At 41.2% G+C, this 19,779-nt stretch overlaps 1 protein-coding gene across 5 annotated transcripts in view; it reads right to left on the reverse strand.

The window, feature by feature from the left end:
- UNC13B (unc-13 homolog B) overlaps window positions 1-19,779 on the reverse strand; it is a 219,448-nt gene that overhangs the window by 63,634 nt on the left and 136,035 nt on the right. The window lies entirely within an intron of this gene.

Genomic DNA, 19,779 nt, shown 5'->3' on the forward strand with positions numbered 1-19,779 from the left:
CCCCCATTTCTTCCCCCCACCTCTTCTCCCCCTCCTTTCTTTTCCTCTGCCTATCCACCTCGCTCATGTCTGGGCTAGAGGATACAGAGAGACAGAAGACAGAGCCCTATGCTCGGAGGAGATCCCAGCCTCAGAGGGAAGACAGAACACAGCAAAAACAGTCAAAGCATAATACAAAAGGAGTTGTCCCTTCTACTGAGATAAGCTCTAGGTTTTTTTGTTTGGTTGCTTTTTAGTTTTGGTTTTCTATGTATATAATCTGTGTGTGCCTTTGGCAAAGCTGGAGAACAAGTAAAGTCCCAAGGGCAGTTAACATCAAACAACACCACGTTCTCAAAGTAGGTACCTAGTCTAGTTCTTCTGAATGGCCACAGCAAAAGAACCAACCAGAAAACAAGAACTCCCTTAGGCTATGCCAAGGCAATGATTAGACAGAAGTAGAGAAACAAGGTGGGCTGAGGAAGGCCCGCTCTACTGCAGAAGTCAGGACCACAGATTGTTTTGGAATCTAGAATCAGGAACTAACTAACCTAAATTAGAAACTAGCTAACCTAAAGTGGAAAAGACCCTGATGTTGGGAAAGACTAAAGGCAGGAGGAGAAGGGGGCGACAGAGGATGAGATGGTTCAATGGCATCACTGACTCAATGGACATGAGTTTGAGCAAGTTACGGGAGATGGTGAAGGACAGGGAGGCTTGGTGTGCTGTAGTCCATGGGTTTGCAAAGAGTCGGACATGACCAAGTGACTGAACAATATACCTAAAGTAATATCATGTTGATCTAAAGTGCATAAGGTTTAGGACCCTGGTCTCACAGTCCCAAATTTCCTGGACCTTTGCCAGTGGCAGCCTCACCTCCCTGGAGACTTGCTAGTCAGGTGGTTCTCACATGGCCCTAATTCCAAATAATTCAACAATTCTAGTGGAATTATCAGGAAATTCCAGTTAAATTTCATCAGGAAATTACCTTACCTTCAAAGAGCACTCAAGTTGTTCACTGCAACACAATGCCAAGCATAATCCAGGGACCCTTGAAGCCCTGGAGCATTAATGACAAAAACGTGAAACACATGATACCTCTTTCTACTCTGCAACCACAGGACAGGAAAAACACTGTTTGAGCCCAGAGAACCTCAGAATTCTTCTCAAAATAGTGCCTAGTCAGCCAGTAACAATCCAGTGAAGCCATTCCTATTCTACCTCCTCTGAGCCTAATCTAATAAAATAATCTCCTCCTCCTCAGGTTAACAGCAGGTGGGCAGACTGGATTCACCCATTATGCCCAAACCAGGCTCTCAAGCCTTCCTACTTCTGTTGCCCTGCAACTTTCCTCATGACCATGCACAACAAAATGAGGCCCTGCTGGCCAGGAAGCAGGCAGTCTATGGGGGCTACCTTGGAATCTGTCATTACAGAACAGCAGCCCTATACAGTAGATAAAACAAGCTTTTAAATTAAGAATGATTTCCTCGGCTTATCCAAGATCCTGAGGAGAAAGCGTTGAGGCCAGAGCCAACATTTGCCTCCCTACTGCCTTCTTCCAATAATACTGCTTCCCCCTCAACCAAGGAAAAAAAAATTAGATTTCCAGAGACACTACACAACCCATTTCTTAACCATCCACCTCATTATGCAGCGAACACTGACAGCAAAGCAAATACCTCCTAACCCAGTTGGGAGCTGGCTGGATGACAGAAGAGATAAGGCTGACAGTGCAACCATAACCACATCTAAATACGGAAAGAAAAAAAAAACAAAAAACAAAAAAACTTGAAAACTGTCAAATTTCAGTGGAAGTCATGGCAAATTTACTGTGGAGCTCCTCATATTTCAGCCAGGAGAAAGAGGTAAAGGGTTTATTAACACAAGAAATATAGCAAAGACTGATGAAATTGGAATTCCCTCCCCCAGATCTGTAGCCACTCCTAAAGAGGTCAGAGCAGTGGCTGTCGTGACCAGATTTGGGTCTGAGCTTCCTACACTCAAGAGAAGATCAAACTCTCAAGACTGAGAAAGACCCTCAGAGGTAGGACACCACCCATAGAACCTACTTCTTCCTAGCATATCCACCAGGGGCTAGGACCTCCAGAGGCTGTAACTGAGGCTGATGTGTCCGTCTTGCCCATATGCCTACGCAAACACATTCAGCTCATCTTCTAAGCAGTCTGAGTTTTCCAGAAAAACAAAGGCTCAGACAAGAGAAAATGTGTTTAGAACATGAGGCGTAACAAATCTGCTATCTCTAGTTCTAGTCTTCACGAGAGCACTCATGTGGCTCTGTCCATAAACTACTTTTGTATCTTTCCTCCTTCTCAAGGTTCAGCAAAAGAAACAAGGGGCATAAGCGAGAAAGTGGTAAACAGCAGTCACTGCCAACTCAGTAAAAAAGCAGTGCTCCTTTTGTCACTGTTCAACAGAGCCCAGAGAGTGCCAGACATTATGTGACCAAAGGACAATCAGACCTCCTCAATGAACTAGTCTTGTGTGTGCCCAGTTGCTCAACTGTGTCCGACTCTTTGCAACCCTTTGGACTGTAGCCCGCCAGGCTTCTCTGTCCATGAGATTCTCCAGGCAAGAATACTGGAGTGGGTTGCCATTTTCTCCTCCAGGGGATCTTCCCGACCCAGGGACTGAACCCACATCTTCTGTGTCTACTGCACTGGCAGGCAGATTCTTTACCATTGAGCCACCTGGGAAGCCCCTCTGGGGATGGACATAATTTCTGTTTCCTGAGCCATGTGAGCAAACTGCAGCTCCCTTCTCACCGTGGATCTCTCTCTCTTGGGAATCCTGGGCAGGCAGAAAAGGATAGGAGTGCCTTGTAGAGGTAAGAGTTAGTACAAGCACCCACCTTAGCTGGGCAGCTTCCTCAAAGCAGGGCTGTTCAAAAACCAGCTGGACAGAATTAGGAAAACAGATTGGGTTAAGAAGGAAAATGCATTTATCCAGAAGCTGTGAAATGCTCTGAACAGACATTCTCAAGGACTGGTTCCCAATTTAAATCTTTGCAGGGATCTTCGCCTAGAGACAGATGAGTCAAGATGGAAATTCAGCATGAGACACTGACACTCACGCAGAGTTGTGGGAAGGTTCAGAGCTGCAGGAGCTCTAAAGGAGAACCAAATGGGTGGGTTAGTCAGAAGACCACCTGGTGCACAAAACTCATCTTCAGCTAATGCATCTGAGAGTTGTCACACAAAGACCAGAGGAGGGGCTCACCAATCGCAGTTCTCTCCTCTCATACAAACCAAATTACGTCTCCTTGGGGCTAAATACAATCGGCTCGGAAGCAAAGAATGAGTCTGCTCCAAACCCGGCCTGCCTTTTCAGATGTCACTACCATAGAGTGGCTGGGTCAGAACCAACACGTGCCTGCCTTTTCTTCCAGTGTTAACAATCACATACACAGGGTGCAAAGGATAGGTTGACCCAAGCCTGACTTATGCAGGAATAAGCTTGTGACACTTCTTTCTCTACCACTAAGTAAAGCCAGGAGCAATATGAAGAGGCTGGTATATGGTCAGACAACCCAGATCTGTTTCATGAGGAAAACACTTTGTTCTGGTGGCAAAGTCTCTTTTTCCCCTGTCCTCTATAGACTACTCAGAAATTACATGCAGCAGAGAATGATGGGTGACGGGAGGTGGTTCTCCTTCTTCCCATAAGAACATGCCCGTTAAAGGAGTAAGCAGCCTGGCAGGGACACACTCACTTTACTGATGTGCTAAGACACAGCTGCTGCACAGTCTAAATCAGACTTGACAAGCTGCAAGGCAGGCCTAAGGAGTCACAAACTGCTGACAAATTTCAGTTCTATAATCAGGTCAAGCTCTGATTAGCAAAATTTTTAAAAGCTGATAAACTCTTCAGGACTGCCCAGCTAAACAGGTTTCCAGTCTAGACTTCTGAAGCGTGTGGTCCTGTTTTCACTCCTGGAACTAATGATCAAAAATATACACAAAATATACACAGCAAAGCTGTGTACATGTCCACCGCCCTCTTAAATAAACTTAGTTAAAGTCACAGTTCCCAGATGAGGGCTCCTTAGGACTAAGGCTGGTGCTGACCTATATATCTGATTATGTGTTTCCTGGTCTAGTCCACAAAGTGAACTGGTCCTGCCTTAGTCTCTGTACCCCAAAGGAGCCAAGCGTCCATATGCTGAGAATTCTCTAGTAGGAACCCAAAATTCGAAATTTCAGGGGGAAGTAAACCTCTAGCACTATGTTCTGACTGTCTAATATTGATCAAATATCCCTTCAATTCTTTGTGGCTTGTTCTGAGATCTACCTGAGTGAACCCAATTCTGGAAAATTCTCTTGGTATAGGCTCCTGTTTCTATAAGCTCTTCAAAATATGTCCCTAGCCAACAAACAAATCTCAAGTGTCTTGGGACTCAATGAAGGGACTCCCCAAAAGGAGGGGTTTTCCCTGTATGATTTTCTATATATTTAAATATATTTGGTTTGAGGCACTGAGTTATAGAAAACTAGCTAATGTTCAAAGAAGGAAGAGAAAACTTAAGGGATACCTATATTATTAGCTGGGGATCTCTGACAGATTACTAGGGATGCATGGGGGAGAAAGGGCTTCCCTGGTGGCTCAGACAGTAAACAATCTGCCTGCAAGTTAGGAGAGCCAGGTTTGGTCCCTGGGTCAGGAAGACCCCCTAGAAAAGGAGGGGGGTTCCCCACTCTTCTTGTCTGGAGAATTCCATGAATGGAGGAGCCTGGTGGGTCCACGGGGTCACAAAGAGTTGGACACGACTGAGCGACTAACACACACACACACAAACAGAAGAAAGGGAAGTACCAAACTAGGTAAAGCAGAAGAGAGAAAGCACTGGACTTAGCCTCAAAGCAGGGAATGCCCAAGGGAAACCCTGTTGGTGGTACAGGCATTGGAACCCTATGCTGACAGCTCACCCATACAAATCACACCCAAAAATAATCTCTCTCCTCAGACACAAGATCTTTAGACCCCCTATATTCTAATTCTCTATTCAATGACAGAATCCTCTTGCAAAATCCTTTATCCCCCCGCTATGTCACAAAGTCTAGTCAATTTACCTTCTTACCTATAAAGTCATTCCTTTTTCTACAACCCATAGTCTATGCTTATCTCTCACTCAAGTTGCTTTAAAATATCCATCCTCCCTAGTCTCTCTTCCTCCAGAGCCACCTCCCTTTCACCCCTCCTTACTCCTAATCCATTCCTGACAATTTGTTAGAGGGATAGCTCTAAAATATAGATAGACTTGTTGCTCATTTTCTTAAAATCCTTCTGTGACTGCTCTCAGGAAAAAGTCCATGCTCACTCCTTGGCATATTATCAAAGTTCTTTCTTGACCTGTCCATGTCTAGAGGAATCTAAAGTACCCCAATTCCCTAAGTTTGATCAAACCAAACTCCTTACACTCACTGAATGTGCCATCCCATCCTTTGTTCTTTCCATACGACACTGTCTAGAGTGCTGCTGCTGCTGCTGCTGCTAAGTCACTTCAGTCATGTCCAACTCTGTGCAACCTCATAGACGGCAGCCCACCAGGCTCCCCCATCCCTGGGATTCTCCAGGCAAGAACACTGGAGTGGGTTGCCATTTCCTTCTCCAATGCATGAAAGTGAAAAGTGGAAGTGAAGTCGCTCAGTCATGCCCGACTCTTAGCGACCCCTTGGACAGTGGCCTACCAGGCTCCTCTGTCCATGGGATTTTCCATGCAAGAGTACTGGAGTGGGTTGCCTTCTCCAGTCTAGAGTGCTATTAGAGTAAAAACCAGTATGCTGAGGATGCTAAAAAACCTTACAAATGCTTGTCAGAAAACAAGACTTGGAGCCCAAACAGCAAAAACTACTTTGGTGTCTTGTTATGGGTTGAACTGTGTTTTTCAAAATCTGTGTTGAAGTCCTCATCCTCAGTACCTCAGTGTACCACCTTGTTTGGAGACAAACAAGGCGTCTTTAGAGATATAATCAAGTTAAAATAAGGTCATTAAGGTGAGTTCTATCCAATATGACTGGTATCCTTATAAAAAAAGAAGTCTGGACATAAAGATATACATAAAAAAACAGTATGAAGAGACACAGGGAGAAGACGACTACCTACAGACCAAGAAGAAGACTGGAATAGATCCTCCCCTTACAGTACCCAGAAGGAGCTAACCCTGCTTTACACCTTGATTTTGGACTTCTAGCCTCCAGAACTGTGAGACAGTAAATTTCTGTTATGTAAGCCACCCAGTCTGTGATCCTTTGTTATGGCAGCCCTAACAGACTAGTATCTTTGAACATTAGGGGTCACAAAGAGTCAGACACGACTGAGCAATTGAACTGAATACAATTTCACCAAAATAAATAAATAATAGAATGAATACTTACTAGGTACCTGGGTATAATACCAGGCATGATGAAAAGATACAATCCTTGCCCTTAGGGAGTTCATAACCTAACAGAGGAAATGTTATGATATGGAGCACTGCTACACATACCCATATTCTGAGGAGTGTTAGCGCTTGTGCTTGGAAGACTGGTAGTGCCATTTACCGATAAAGCACATACATGAAAGGAGGTCGAGAAGAAAGAGAAAACAATGAATACGGTTTGAACATGCTGCATCAGGTACCTATGAAATTTCTGGTGACAATATCACAGGTACCTTGTCATGAGTGTGGAGTTTAGAAAAGCATGAGATAGGAAACAGAACCCTGGAAATCACCAAGTTTTAAGGGGCAAGCAGAGAAAAAGAAATGCTGAAAGGGAAACAAAGATGGAACTGTCAGAAATAAAAAAAGGACTTCAAGGGACAGATATGGCAAAAGCCAAGAAGGAAGAACATTCTGGGAGAAACCAGTCAACAGCTTTTGTCTCACCTGTCATAAGAAATGCTCTAGGGTGTTGGTTTTCATCTAGAATGCCCTTCCTAATTTGTCATCTTTGGCTATTTATGTCTGAATGTCCTTAGGTGTGGACCAAATAAACACATTTCCCTAGCATGCCTGAAGATGACAACCAGCAAAGGGAAGTAGACACCCTCAGAACTGGCAAAGATTATTTGCTACAACTCACCTCTTCCCTTTGGCTTGAAGATGTCTTATTTTATATATGTGACTGTACTTCGGGATATGCCTGCTTTGGAATGGTAGTAAATCTCAGCTGCATTGTTTATGAAAAGAACACAACTTGCCATTTACAAGGAGTCATGGATCTCCTTAATGACTTGCTTAAGGAAACAAGTTATCCCTTGGTTTCTTTCTAAGCTCATTATTTTATTTCTTGGCTATTTCTTGATATTTAATAACAATTGTTGATTTAGCTCCCTCTGGGAATTCCTCTGACAAGACTTCTCTGACCACCTTAACTCAAAGGGATTACTCCTTACTTTAGTCTTATGGCAATTATTTCATTATAAAACTTTTCATTCCTTTTGAACTAATTACCTATGGTCTTGCAATACCACTTCATACTTTTAAGCAATCTTCCCACAAAACTTTGCTGAGTGCCTAAGGAATCAAAAATTATAGGGATAATTCATTCCTGACCTCAAGTACGATCTAGGAAAGGAGTTAAACCTCCATATGTACAAGGATAATGCCAGTAGAAAGCAGAAGTAACAAGAAAATAAGTGGCCAGGAATAGGATCTCTGAATCCCTGAACTCTTTTCTTTTTTTTTTTTTAAACCTACATGTACTAGGCCCTCAAGGGATTTTAAACAGGTAAATACTGGAGTGGGTAGCCACTGCCTCCTCCAGGGGATCTTCCCAACCCAGGGATGGAACCCAGGTCTCCTGCATTGTAGGCAGATTTTTACCGTCTGAGCCAACAGGGAAGCCCACTCCACATAAAAATTCACTCAATTCCTAAGACTTCTGACTCAAACTCTTGCAAGGCCTTCTAACTTATATCAGGCTGTGCCATAAAGACATCTTGAATAGAAGAACAATTCCAGCGACAAGTCAAGCAGTCTGCAACTTGACCCCTTTGCTCCTGGGTCCATATCCTTGACTAGACATCTGAATTTCTCCCTGTGCAGAAGAAGTACTAGAAAAAAAAAATCAAAGGCCCAAATCAGTTTTTTTCACCTGCCTTTTCATGCCCCAATTTATTTCCAAATGAAGAGCTCCTGCCTCCAGCATTACAACTGGAGTATCTATTCTTTGGGCCTGGAATGAGAGGGCAGCCTTTGGCAATGTCTAAAGGTTAATGTGAGGGAGTAATATGTATCATAAAAGACACAGGTGAAATGTATGAGAATTTGTAAGAGTAAATATTTCCATCTTTCAAGGTGTTGGTTTGGATGAGAATCAGGGAAGGCTCTGTGAAACAGGCAAAACTGAAGAAAAGAAAAGACATTCAAGGCAGAGGATATAGGATAAGCAAAGATATGAAAAGGACAAAAAGGAAGGAGTGATGTTGGAAAGGAAGGAAAAGTAACATATACTAAATGTTAACAACATGCCAGTTCCTACCCTACATGTATTATCTTATTTAATCCATATTTATTCACGGAGGCAAACACTATCCAATTCGGAAATGAGAAAACCAAGTTTATAAGAGACTGGGCAACTTGCCTACGGTTACATAGTCAGTAAGTGGTGGAGCCATGCCTCAAATTCAGGCTCTTGCTGATTCCAAGGCTCAATTTCTTCCAACTGTATGATATGTCCTCTGGATTAACAAAGGTTAGAAAAGGAGGTTGGACCAATTCATGATGGTCATGGATGTCAAGCTAAAAAGTTGAGATTATAATTTAACTACCAATAGAAAGAAAAACTAACGTTTTTTAAGAAAAAATTTTTCATCCATTCATTCACACAGTCACATATATCTGTTAAGACTTGCTGGATGCCAGGCATCAGGGATATAAAGTTTAACAGACACAGTCTGTATTTTGTATTGCTATGCTCTTTTCACCTAGCTTTTATTTAAACGTTTTATTGAATTGTAGCATACATACAAAAAAGTACACAAACCAAAAGTACACCAATGTAAACAGAATTCAGATCAAGGACAGGACATCATCAGAATTTCAGAAGCCCCACTATACTTATATCTAGTTACTACCTACCCCCTTACGCCAAAAATAATCACTATCCTGAAATCTGACATCACAGATTACTTTTGCCTGTTTCTGAATTTAATACAAAAGGAGTCACATAGTAGATACTCTTTTAAGAAATATATAATCTTGAGGTCAAATGCTCACACAATTCCAGGACAGTATGATAAATACCAAAATTGACTATATATAAAATGCTATAGAAAGAGAGAAAAATGTATATCTAATTCTAAATGGGGACTTTCAGGAAGGCTTCAAAGGATGTGACATTTAAGTTGAACCCTGAGCACAAGCAGTAGCCATGACTAATGCTCTTTTTCAGAAGGATAAGTCTGGTAGTGGAATACACAACAGATTCCAAGAAAAATAAATAAAATCAAGAAAACAACTGGAAGACTATTACCATAGTCTAAGCACTAAAGAGAACATGAATGCAGAGAGGAACAGAGAGGGGACTGATAAAAGATGTCACAGAGAGAAAAAGAGCAAGATCTGGCAAGTGATCTAATGTGGGAGGTAAGAGAGAAGGAAGAATGACACCATAATTTTGAGTGGGTGAACTAGCAAAATGATGGTGATGTTAATACAAACAGAGAACAAAGGAAGAGGAACAGGCCCAAAATGGAAGCCCCAAACATTGAGATATTGTGGTGACAATAGTAGTAGATATGAAGGATAGAACCTAAGGGGAAAAGGGAGGGTGAGAAGTATATATTTGGGAATCATCTGCTTGAAAGGCTTGTTGGGAGTCTACTGGCTGCCCAGCATGGAAGCCAGGATCAAGCACAGTACTGGCCATAGAGCAGTTCAATTAGTGTATATCAATTAATGACTGGATTAGAGGCTGAGGAGATACAGATTTGAGATTAAAAAGGATGCCTGAGGAGGAGAGTGTAGGAAGAAGAGACCGACACAGACAGGAAAGGAGGCGAGCAAGGTAACAAAGAACTAGAAGAACCCATGAAAACAGGGAGCTACGAGTAAGGAGTTTCAAAAGTTACTGAGGAATGCCACAGAGTAAAATGAGAATAGAGACTGAAGTATCTGACCAAAAAAAGTGTTTAATATTTAACTTAATGATTAATATTTCTATGTACTCTCTGGCCTACAAGCTCCTAAATAACAAGAAAATGCTGGGAACTTCTCTGGTGGTATAGTGGTTAAGAATCCACATGCTGTGGGTCAATAAGCCCACATGCCCCAACTACTGAGCCTGTGTGCTGCAACGGAAGACCCAGAGCAGACAAACATTTTTTTTTAATTCTTTTAAAAAGAAAATATCTTACAAATAGCCCCAACAGTACCCAGTGTACCTACTTATTAGCTGACTTGATTTTTTTTTTAAATAGAATAACTATATTAGCTGCTTCCTTTTAAATAACTTTTGCAGATGAATTCTGTCTTACAGAGCAAGAATTCCTTCCCAGACAGGAACAAATGCTCCCAGTCGCTGGATAGTCACATAAGTAGCAAGAGTTAGAGAAAGCAGGAGAAAGCAAGAAGGGCTGCTTTGTTACTTATTCCATACACACTTACAAAGTACTTCTCTTTGCTGACACTATGTCCAGAAAATACCACCAGCAAGAGTGAAGGCCTGCTACCAGAACCTGACACCCTCCTCTGACTCTAGGGGGGCTAATGATATGACAGCATTCCTCAGAAATGTTCCAACATACTCCTCAGAAACCAGAGCCAAACTCCATCCTTTGAAACAAGGCGTCCCAAACCCCAGTCCCAGATGTGACGTCTTACAATTCTCAAGGTTCACTCACAGTTTAGAATGAGATCTAAGGTTTGCAGAAGAACAATCACTGATAATCACCCAGATCCAGGACATAAATGGGTCCAGAATATTTCAGAGAAATGTTAAGCATTTCGCCTGACAAGTACACAAAAACAGCTCTTGGAAAGTGTTTCCACAGTGCCCAGGGTAGCCTTTGGCCTGCTCTCCCAGGCTCCTCAGGGTAAAGCAGTCCACAGATGTTTTTCCTTGCAGGTCCCAGAGAAGCACCATATATAGACAGCCTCATCTGAGAGATCTGCATAGCAAGTTATCCCAGGAACACCACGCCATCTGTAGTCTAGAGCCCTGTAAGAGCCTGAAATCCTCGGGACTGGCTCCATGCCACTTCAACCATCGGAAGCAGCTTCACCGGGTTCCCATTTGGCAGCAAAGCCTCCAGCTGTGCTCCCCAACATCTTTGGCGGGTCGCTAAGGCCTAGGCTAGGGAGGTCATGAGAAAGCCCTGACAACACTTCAGTAATCAGAACCCCACTGATGACTTAGGCAATTGTGTATAAAGCTCTGCCCTCAAAAATGCATTTTTCTATGATCTCACCAAAACTCTAAGAGGGGACAGTTATTATTCCTAACTTTACAGCTAAGGAGACTAAGAAATAGGAAGTACTTTGTTCTCCCAGATTTCGAGACTAAGCTACTGCAAGGACCTAGTTCTTTGTATTTCTAGATGAGTCCTAAATTTTATTAGTAATAGGGATAAGAGTAAACAAATACAAAAGGCACTGGATATCATGCATGGGTCTGCATCCAGCAGCCTAGAGAGCGTATTTCCCACCAACTAGACCTTGGGAAATAAAAGATTCTCAGTTGAGAAACACTGATGCTTCTAAGCCATCTTCTTCCCCCTTCTGCCCAAGTTTTTGTCTGCTAGGGCTGCCATAACATACTACTACAGACTGGGTGGCTTAAGGAACAGAAATTCATTCTTACAGTTCTGGAGGCTAGGGGTCCAAGATCAAGGTGTCAGCAAGGCTGGTTCTTTCTGAGGCCTCTCTCTTTGGCTTATGTAGACAGCCATCTCCTCTCTGTCTTCACAAGACCTTCCTTCTGTGCATGTGTGTGTCCTAATCTCTCCTTACAAGGATACAGCCAGATTTCAGCAGGGCCCATCCAAAGTACCTCAGTTTATTGTAATTATCTCTTCAAAGGCCCTATCACAAAATACAATCACATTCTAAGTCACTGGGTATTACAACTTCAACATAGGAACCAGAGAGTGGAGGGCAATTCAGCCCATAACAGGTAGAAAAGGTAAAATCAGAGCTTTCAAGAATTTAAAATGAAAATTCATCAGGAATTTAAAAGGCAGGGGAATAAAGGCTACAATCTAGAACCAAAATCCAGGCACCCTGGTGTTTTCCTTTCTTGTGTCAAGAGTCTTTGGACTAGAGTAGAAGGAACATTCTAGTTGTTGGCTTTAGAGAAAAAGAATTAAGCCAATCTCAGCTTTCATCCCTTCTCTGGCCTGCTGCCTACCTGACATGGAGTACATGAGCAGAAGGACCATTTGAGTCCTTTCTGGATATTTCTGCTCAGTTCAGTGCAGATGGGAGAAGGGTAGAGGGCTTTTCTCTGTGTATAAAGGAATACGTAACAGCTTAATTTCTTAAGGATGTCATTACTATTGCCCATTCAGCTTCTTCTCTGGAACTTCCCTCTGCCTAGTTTTTACCAAAACAGTTAAATTCCAAAGACTGAGCTAGATTTGTATATTAAAATAACAGAACAGGAGGTGCTGAGACTATCAGGCTGTAGCAAGACCTAGCAGCTCAAGGGCATGCTTTTATTACTAACAAACTGGGCAAGTTTCTTCCACACCCTGTAAAAGCAGACAACATCTTACTGCTTCAGAGGCTTGGGTGATATTGCCAATTTCCTCACAGACGTTTAAGAAGTGAGCAGAGAGAAAATTCAGAAAAGGGAGACTGAAGAGACACCAGAGAACACTAGAGATGGTTTCTTAGATGTAAAAACAAGAAGGAGCGTGCAGGCACATCAAATACTGCAGTGAGTCCAATAAGATAAAGACTTGAAAACCACAGGATAAGGTAGCTACGGACCTTCACAAACACAGATTTAATGAACTGACAATGAAATAATCTGGGAAAACCTTTCCTCAAGTGTATGCCTTGGAAAATAACTCCTACGGGATGCTTTTTCAAATCAGAGTTTCATAGTTTAAAAAGTTTAATGCTCTGTATTTTTCCCCCTCTTGAAGAATCACAACAAACCTAAATATATTCAAGTTTCTGAGAAGTCCTGTGATAAAGCCATCTGTTTATGTTGCACTCTATTGGAACTCAGTGTTTTCCAAATGTCTTTGACCATAAAACTCTTTATCAAATGATAAAGAATCTACTAACATTTCTAGAAAATGGAGTCCTATGAAACACACTTTGGAAAACAGGGTTCTAAGATGACGGTGGTAGATACTAGTATTAAGAAGGCTCTGGAGTTAAATAAGTCTGGATTCAAATCTGGTTCTAACTCTTATCACACAGGTGATCCTGGACAAGTTTCTTTCTAAACCTCAGTTTCTTAATCTACAAATAGGCCTAATAACATAAGCCTAATTCATAGAATTATTGTAGGGATTCACTTAGATAATGCATGGAAAGCACTTAAAATAATAGTCTTCAATAATGATTACTATGATAATGATGATGCAAGGACTATGGAAAGTAATTGAGATAAGAAGGAAGACTGTGATGTATATACTAACGTTTTCAATGACTGAATGGGGAGCTATGCAAAAGTTGAGGTCTAATTTCAACAAGGAAGGCAGGTGTGAGAACAGTTTATGCAAGGGTCTAGTAATGGCCTTGAAGTGGCAGAGAAAGCCAGAGAAAACCAAACCTCATTCCTGATCTGGTAATACATGGGGCATTTTCAAAAAGGCATAGTCTCTACACAAAAGGGCTTTAATGAACTGTCAGGTTTAAGGCAGTAAAGAATGTATCTGTACTGGTCTCAGATATCAGGTAAGGACTCCACAGTTTTCCAAAGGACAGACAGGGCCTGGAGGGCTCTTGTCTAAGAGAGGTCTCTCTAATCTGTGAAGCGGAAGTAGGGCCTGTTCTTAGGTAGGGCTTACCGTAAGTCTGAAGTGGGGTGCTAAAAGCTGTGGTTAAGAGAGATCCAAAGGTATTGGGGTTTACTACAGGACTTGTATTGCAACATTGTGGAAGCAGCAAAATGTCAGAAACAACCATCTAATCGAGATCCATCAATAGAGAAGACAGTACACAAACTGTAATACATCCACAGAAAAAAATACTATGCAGCTATTTTTAAAACGCAGTAGCTCTTTAGGATAGGGAGAAATCGTCAAGACGCAACAATAAACGAATAAAAAGCGAAGGACAATGTATGCAATACACACAGACACATGCTTATAAACGCAGTTTACCTCCAGACTGATTCATAAGACACAGGTAACAAAGAGATGGGGGAGATGGCCTGGAAGTCTGAAGCAGGAGGAAAACTTGACATTATACATATCTTTTTCATGTAACTTTACATTTTTCTATTTATTACTGATTCATGTCATTCTTTAGTTTTTTGTTTTATTTTTTTTAGTGTTACAATAGCAATTGTTAGGGAGAAGGCTGAGAGATTTTGAGAAAAAGGAAGGATAACTGTGGTCTCCATGAGGGCAAAAAGCTGAGGTAAGAAAAGTTAAGATAGACAGACATGAGCAAAATTCCCAGAGTTTAAAATTACAGAAAAAGTGCTTTCCTTGTGCAACTAAGCCTAAGACATGGGGTCCTCAAAGGCCCTCCCTTGAACCTCACTATTTTCTGAAGAGGAATTAATTTTTTAGGGCTTCAGCAGCAGCACAAGGTGCATGTCTCTTTGCTGGGGAGAGAGTCACAGTCAGAAGAGAACTTTGCAGGAGAGAGTCAGTTTGTTCTGTCTTCATGATCTTTCTTGAGAAAATGTTGATTCATCCCTCAAGCTAACCAGCTGCAATCTTGGACCTCTTGGGATGGCTCCATTTAAACACGAGCCCTCTAATCTATTTGCTCAGTTCCATCTCTGCCACTGACTCTCCTCCATCAGCTTTCTTTAGCAACCTAAGAACTTCTGTCAAGTCTTCCTCATGGCCTACCTCCATGCCATCTCCTTCACTGTCCCTTCCACCTGGAACACCCACCCACCTGCTGCCACCGCAGTCTCTGTTTCTAGAGCTAAAAAGTCTCACCTCCTCCCCCAGATTTTTCTGCAGCTAAGCCAAATAAGGTACAGAATCACATCCATTCCACCCACACTACCAACATTACTGCCTCAACAGCATTAGCAATGTCAAACACTCATTAAGTACATATGGCCAGGTACTCAGTCAGCCCAGATACAGACATGACCTATATGACCTCTTCCCTTAAGTTGCTTATAGGAATGGCATAAGGGTAGCTAGGTCCATATGGCACTTTCTTAAAGTCTACTGAATGCACTATCAGCTAAGGAAGTGTAAAAGATCTACAAACCTATGGGAAATACTCAAATCACAAGTAATCAAAAAATGCAAATTAAAACAATGAGATACCATTCTTCTTCTGCCAAATTGACTAAAAATTTCTAAAACAGTAATACTCAATCTTGGTGCAAGACATTCAATTACTGAAAGTATAAATTGGAAAAACTTTTCTGAAAACATGGGTAGAAGTTTATCACAAACCTTTAAAAGGTGTGCACTTTTAAACTCCGCAATTTATCTGACTACTTTGAGAAAGCTAAGTTAAATAATCAGAAATGAGAAGAAACTTATGTATAATGATATTCATCATAGCATTATTTACAACAGTAAAGAAATAAGAGGAATTGTTAAGGAACATCTACATGATGGAATACTGTAATCTACCAATAATCATTAAAACATGCTTTTGAAAAATATTTAATAACTCAGAATAAAGCTTACAAGACAATGCCTAAGGGAGGAAAATTCTAAATTCACACAGAGAAATATAAACTCTGTTAACTTTATATTAATGTATATATAAATCATATAACACAACTAACTTCAATAGTTAGTATTTTGCAGTTATTGCCTTTAGGTGCTAGGCCTTGGGAAACTTTCTTTTTAAAGAATTACGAGAAGATAAAGAAGTACAGGGAGATTTCTGTGGAAATGCTAATGGGCTTTTCTGACGACTTAAGCATCCATAAAAGACTGGCTAAACACTCTGCCAGGTTCTATATTGAGCTCTAGAACAGCAGCAATAAAAAGCATAGCCCTGGCATTCAAAGATCTTACAAGTACACAGGATAGATGTAACAGTAAACAAGTAACTCCATTAAACGCAAATTTAGCCAAAGTACGGTAGTCTCTCCTTATTCCGGGGCTATGTTCCAAGACCCCAATGGATGCCTGTATGTATATATAAATTAACAGTAATAATTAATGATAGAACAATTATAACAATACAGTTATCTCTCAGTATCCACAGAAAATTGGTTCCAGGACCTGCCATGAATATCAAAATCCAAGGATGCTCAAGTCCCACAATTGGCCTTCGGTATTCAAGGTTGTGCATCTGCAGATTCAACCAGAGATTGCATAGATCTGCAGTGTTTATTTTTAAAAACCCACATATAAATGGACCCATGCAGTTCAAATCTGTATTGTTCAAAGGTCAACTTCATACTGTAATAAAATTTATGTGAATGTGGTCTCTCTTGCTCTCTCTAAAACTGTAAAAACCTAATGCTTTTTCTAATTTTACTAAGCATTTATCACACACTATGACCACAACTTTTGCAGTTTGAGGTGTGACAGCAAAACTAGCATGAATTTCTTTTTCCTTCTTACCAATTCCATGGTTAGAAGATTCATCCTAACTATAGATCTTAGCCACCTCAGTATATCATTTTTTTTTCATTATTTTAAATTTACTTTTTAAAAAACTTTTTACTTTGTATTGGAGTATAGCCAATTAACACTACTATGATAGTTTCAGGTGATAAAACAGTGAAGGGACTCAGCCATACATATACAAGTATCCATTCTCCAAACTCCCCTTCCATCCAGGCTGTCATGTAACATTGAGCAGAGTTCCATGTGCTATACAGTAGGTCCTTGTTGATTATCCATTTTAAATATAGAAGTGTGTATATGCCCATCCCAAACTCTCTAACTATCCCTCTTGCCTTTTAAAAATCAAGAACTTTCACCCATTTCTTTTAAAGGAAGCACTTTACTGCTTTTCAGTGGTATATATGAATTGCCAGACATATACACACACACTACTTTTACATAAGAATAACTAATAGGAACCTACTGTAGAGCACAGAGAACTCTATTTGGTGCTCTGTAATGATTATACAGTGGAAGTGAGAAATAGATTTAAGGGACTAGATCTGACAGATAGAGTACCTGATGAACTATGGACTGAGGTTCGTGACACTGTACAGGAGACAGGGATCAAGACCATCTCCATGGAAAAGAAATGCAAAAAAGCAAAATGGCTGTCTGGGGAAGCCTTACAAATAGCTGAGAAAAGAAGAGAAGTGAAAAGCAAAGGAGAAAAGGAAAGATATAAGCATCTGAATGCAGAGTTCCAAAGAATAGCAAGGAGAGATAAGAAAGCCTTCCTCAGCGATCAATGCAAAGAAATAGAGGCAAAAACCAGAATGGAAAAGACTAGAGATCTCTTCAAGAAAATCAGAAATACCAAGGGAACATTTCATGCAAAGATGGGCTCGATAAAGGACAGAAATGGTATGGACCTAACAGAAGCAGAAGATATGAAGAAGAGGTGGCAAGAATACAAGGAAGAACTGTACAAAAAAGATCTTCACGACCCAGATAATCACGATGGTGTGATCACTCACCTAGAGCCAAACATCCTGGAATGTGAAGTCAAGTGGGCCTTAGAAAGCATCACTATGAACAAAGCTAGTGGAGGTGATAGCATTCCAGTGGAGCTATTTCAAATCCTGAAAGATGATGCTGTGAAAGTGCTGCACTCAATATGTCAGCAAATTTGGAAAACTCAGCAGTGGCCACAGGACTGGAAAAGGTCAGTTTTCATTCCAATCCCAAAGCAAGGCAATGCAAAAGAATGCTCAAACTACCACACAACTGCACTCATCTCACATGCTAGTAAAGTAATGCTCAAAATTCTCCAAGCCAGGCTTCAGCAATACGTGAACCGTGAACTTCCTGATGTTCAAGCTGGTTTTAGAAAAGGCAGAGGAACCAGAGATCAAATTGCCAACATCTGCTGGATCATGCAAAAAGCAAGAGAGTTCCAGAAAAACATCTATTTCTGCTTTATTGACTATGCCAAAGCCTTTGACTGGATCACAGTAAACTGTGGAAAATTCTGAAAGAAATGGGAATACCAGACCACCTGATTTGCCTCTTGAGAAATCTGTATGCAGGTCAGGAAGCAACAGTTAGAACTAGACATGGAACAACAGACTGGTTCCAAATAGGAAAAGGAGTACGTCAAGGTTGTATATTATCACCCTGCTTATTTAACTTATATGCAGAGTACATCTTGAGAAATGCTGGACTAGATGAAGCACAAGCTGGAATCAAGATTGCTGGGAGAAATATCAATAATCTCAGATATGCAGATGACACCACCCTTATGGCAGAAAGTGAAGAGGAACTAAATAGCCTCTTGATGAAAGTGAAAGAGGAGAGTGAAAAAGTTGGCCTAAAGCTCAACATTCAGAAAACAAAGATCATGGCATCTGGTCCCATCACTTCATGGGAAATAGATGGGGAAACAGTAGAAACAGTGTCAGACTTTATTTTTTGGGGCCCCAAAATTACTGCTGATGGTGACTACAGCCATGAAATTAAGAGACACCTACTCCTTGGAAGAAAAGTTATGACCAACCTAGATAGCATATTCAAAAGCAGAGACATTACCTTGCCAACAAAGGTCCATCTAGTCAAGGCCATGGTTTTTCCTGTGGTCATGTATGGATGTGAGAGTTGGACTGTGAAGAAAGCTGAGTGCCGAAGAATGGATGCTTTTGAACTGTGGTGTTGGAGAAGACTCTTGAGAGTCCCTTGGACTGCAAGGAGATCCAACCAGTCCATTCTGAAGGAGATCAGCCCTGGATTTCTTTGGAAGGAATGATGCTAAAGCTGAAACTCCAGTACTTTGGCCACCTCATGTGAAGAGTTGACTCATTGGAAAAGACTCTGACACTGGAAGGGATTGGGGGCAGGAGGAGAAGGGGACGACCGAGGACGAGATGGCTGGATGGCATCACGGACTCGATGGACGTGAGTCTGAGTGAACTCCGGGAGTTGGTGTTGGACAGGGAGGCCTGGCGTGCTGCGATTCATGGGGTTGCAAAGAGTTAGACACGACTGAGCGACTGAACTGAACTGAATGACCTATATGGGAATGAAGTGTAGAGAATGGATATATTGTATATGTATGGTTGATTCACTGTGCTATACTGCAGAAACTAATACAACTGCAAATCAACTGTACTCTAATAAAAAATTAATAAAAAAATAAAAGAGGAAAGGTGAAAGAAGTAATGAATTGCTAGTATCACTACTCTTGCACTCTGGAGCCATTATTAAGTAAAATAATGGTTATCTGATCACAAGGACTGCCATCTCATGACAGTCAATCAGAGCTGAGATGATTACTAAGTGTTTAATGGGTGGGATATGCTGAACAAAGGGATGATTCACATGCAGAATGAGAAGGAGTGGGACAGCACGAGATTTCATCACACTACTCAGAAAAGCATTCAACTTAAAACTTAAGAATTATTTCTGGAACTTTCCATTTATTATTTTTGGACTGTGGCTAACTATACGTAAACAAAACTGCAAAAGGCAAACCAAAGATACAGGTGGGGGTCTACTCTATGCACAGAGTCTGGAAGTTTTATCCAAAAACTGACATCTGACTGGATATAAAAGATGTGGATGAACAGTTAGAGACAC

The sequence above is a fragment of the Ovis aries genome, chromosome 2 (assembly GCF_016772045.2).
Source record: "Ovis aries strain OAR_USU_Benz2616 breed Rambouillet chromosome 2, ARS-UI_Ramb_v3.0, whole genome shotgun sequence".
Taxonomy (NCBI): domain Eukaryota; kingdom Metazoa; phylum Chordata; class Mammalia; order Artiodactyla; family Bovidae; genus Ovis; species Ovis aries.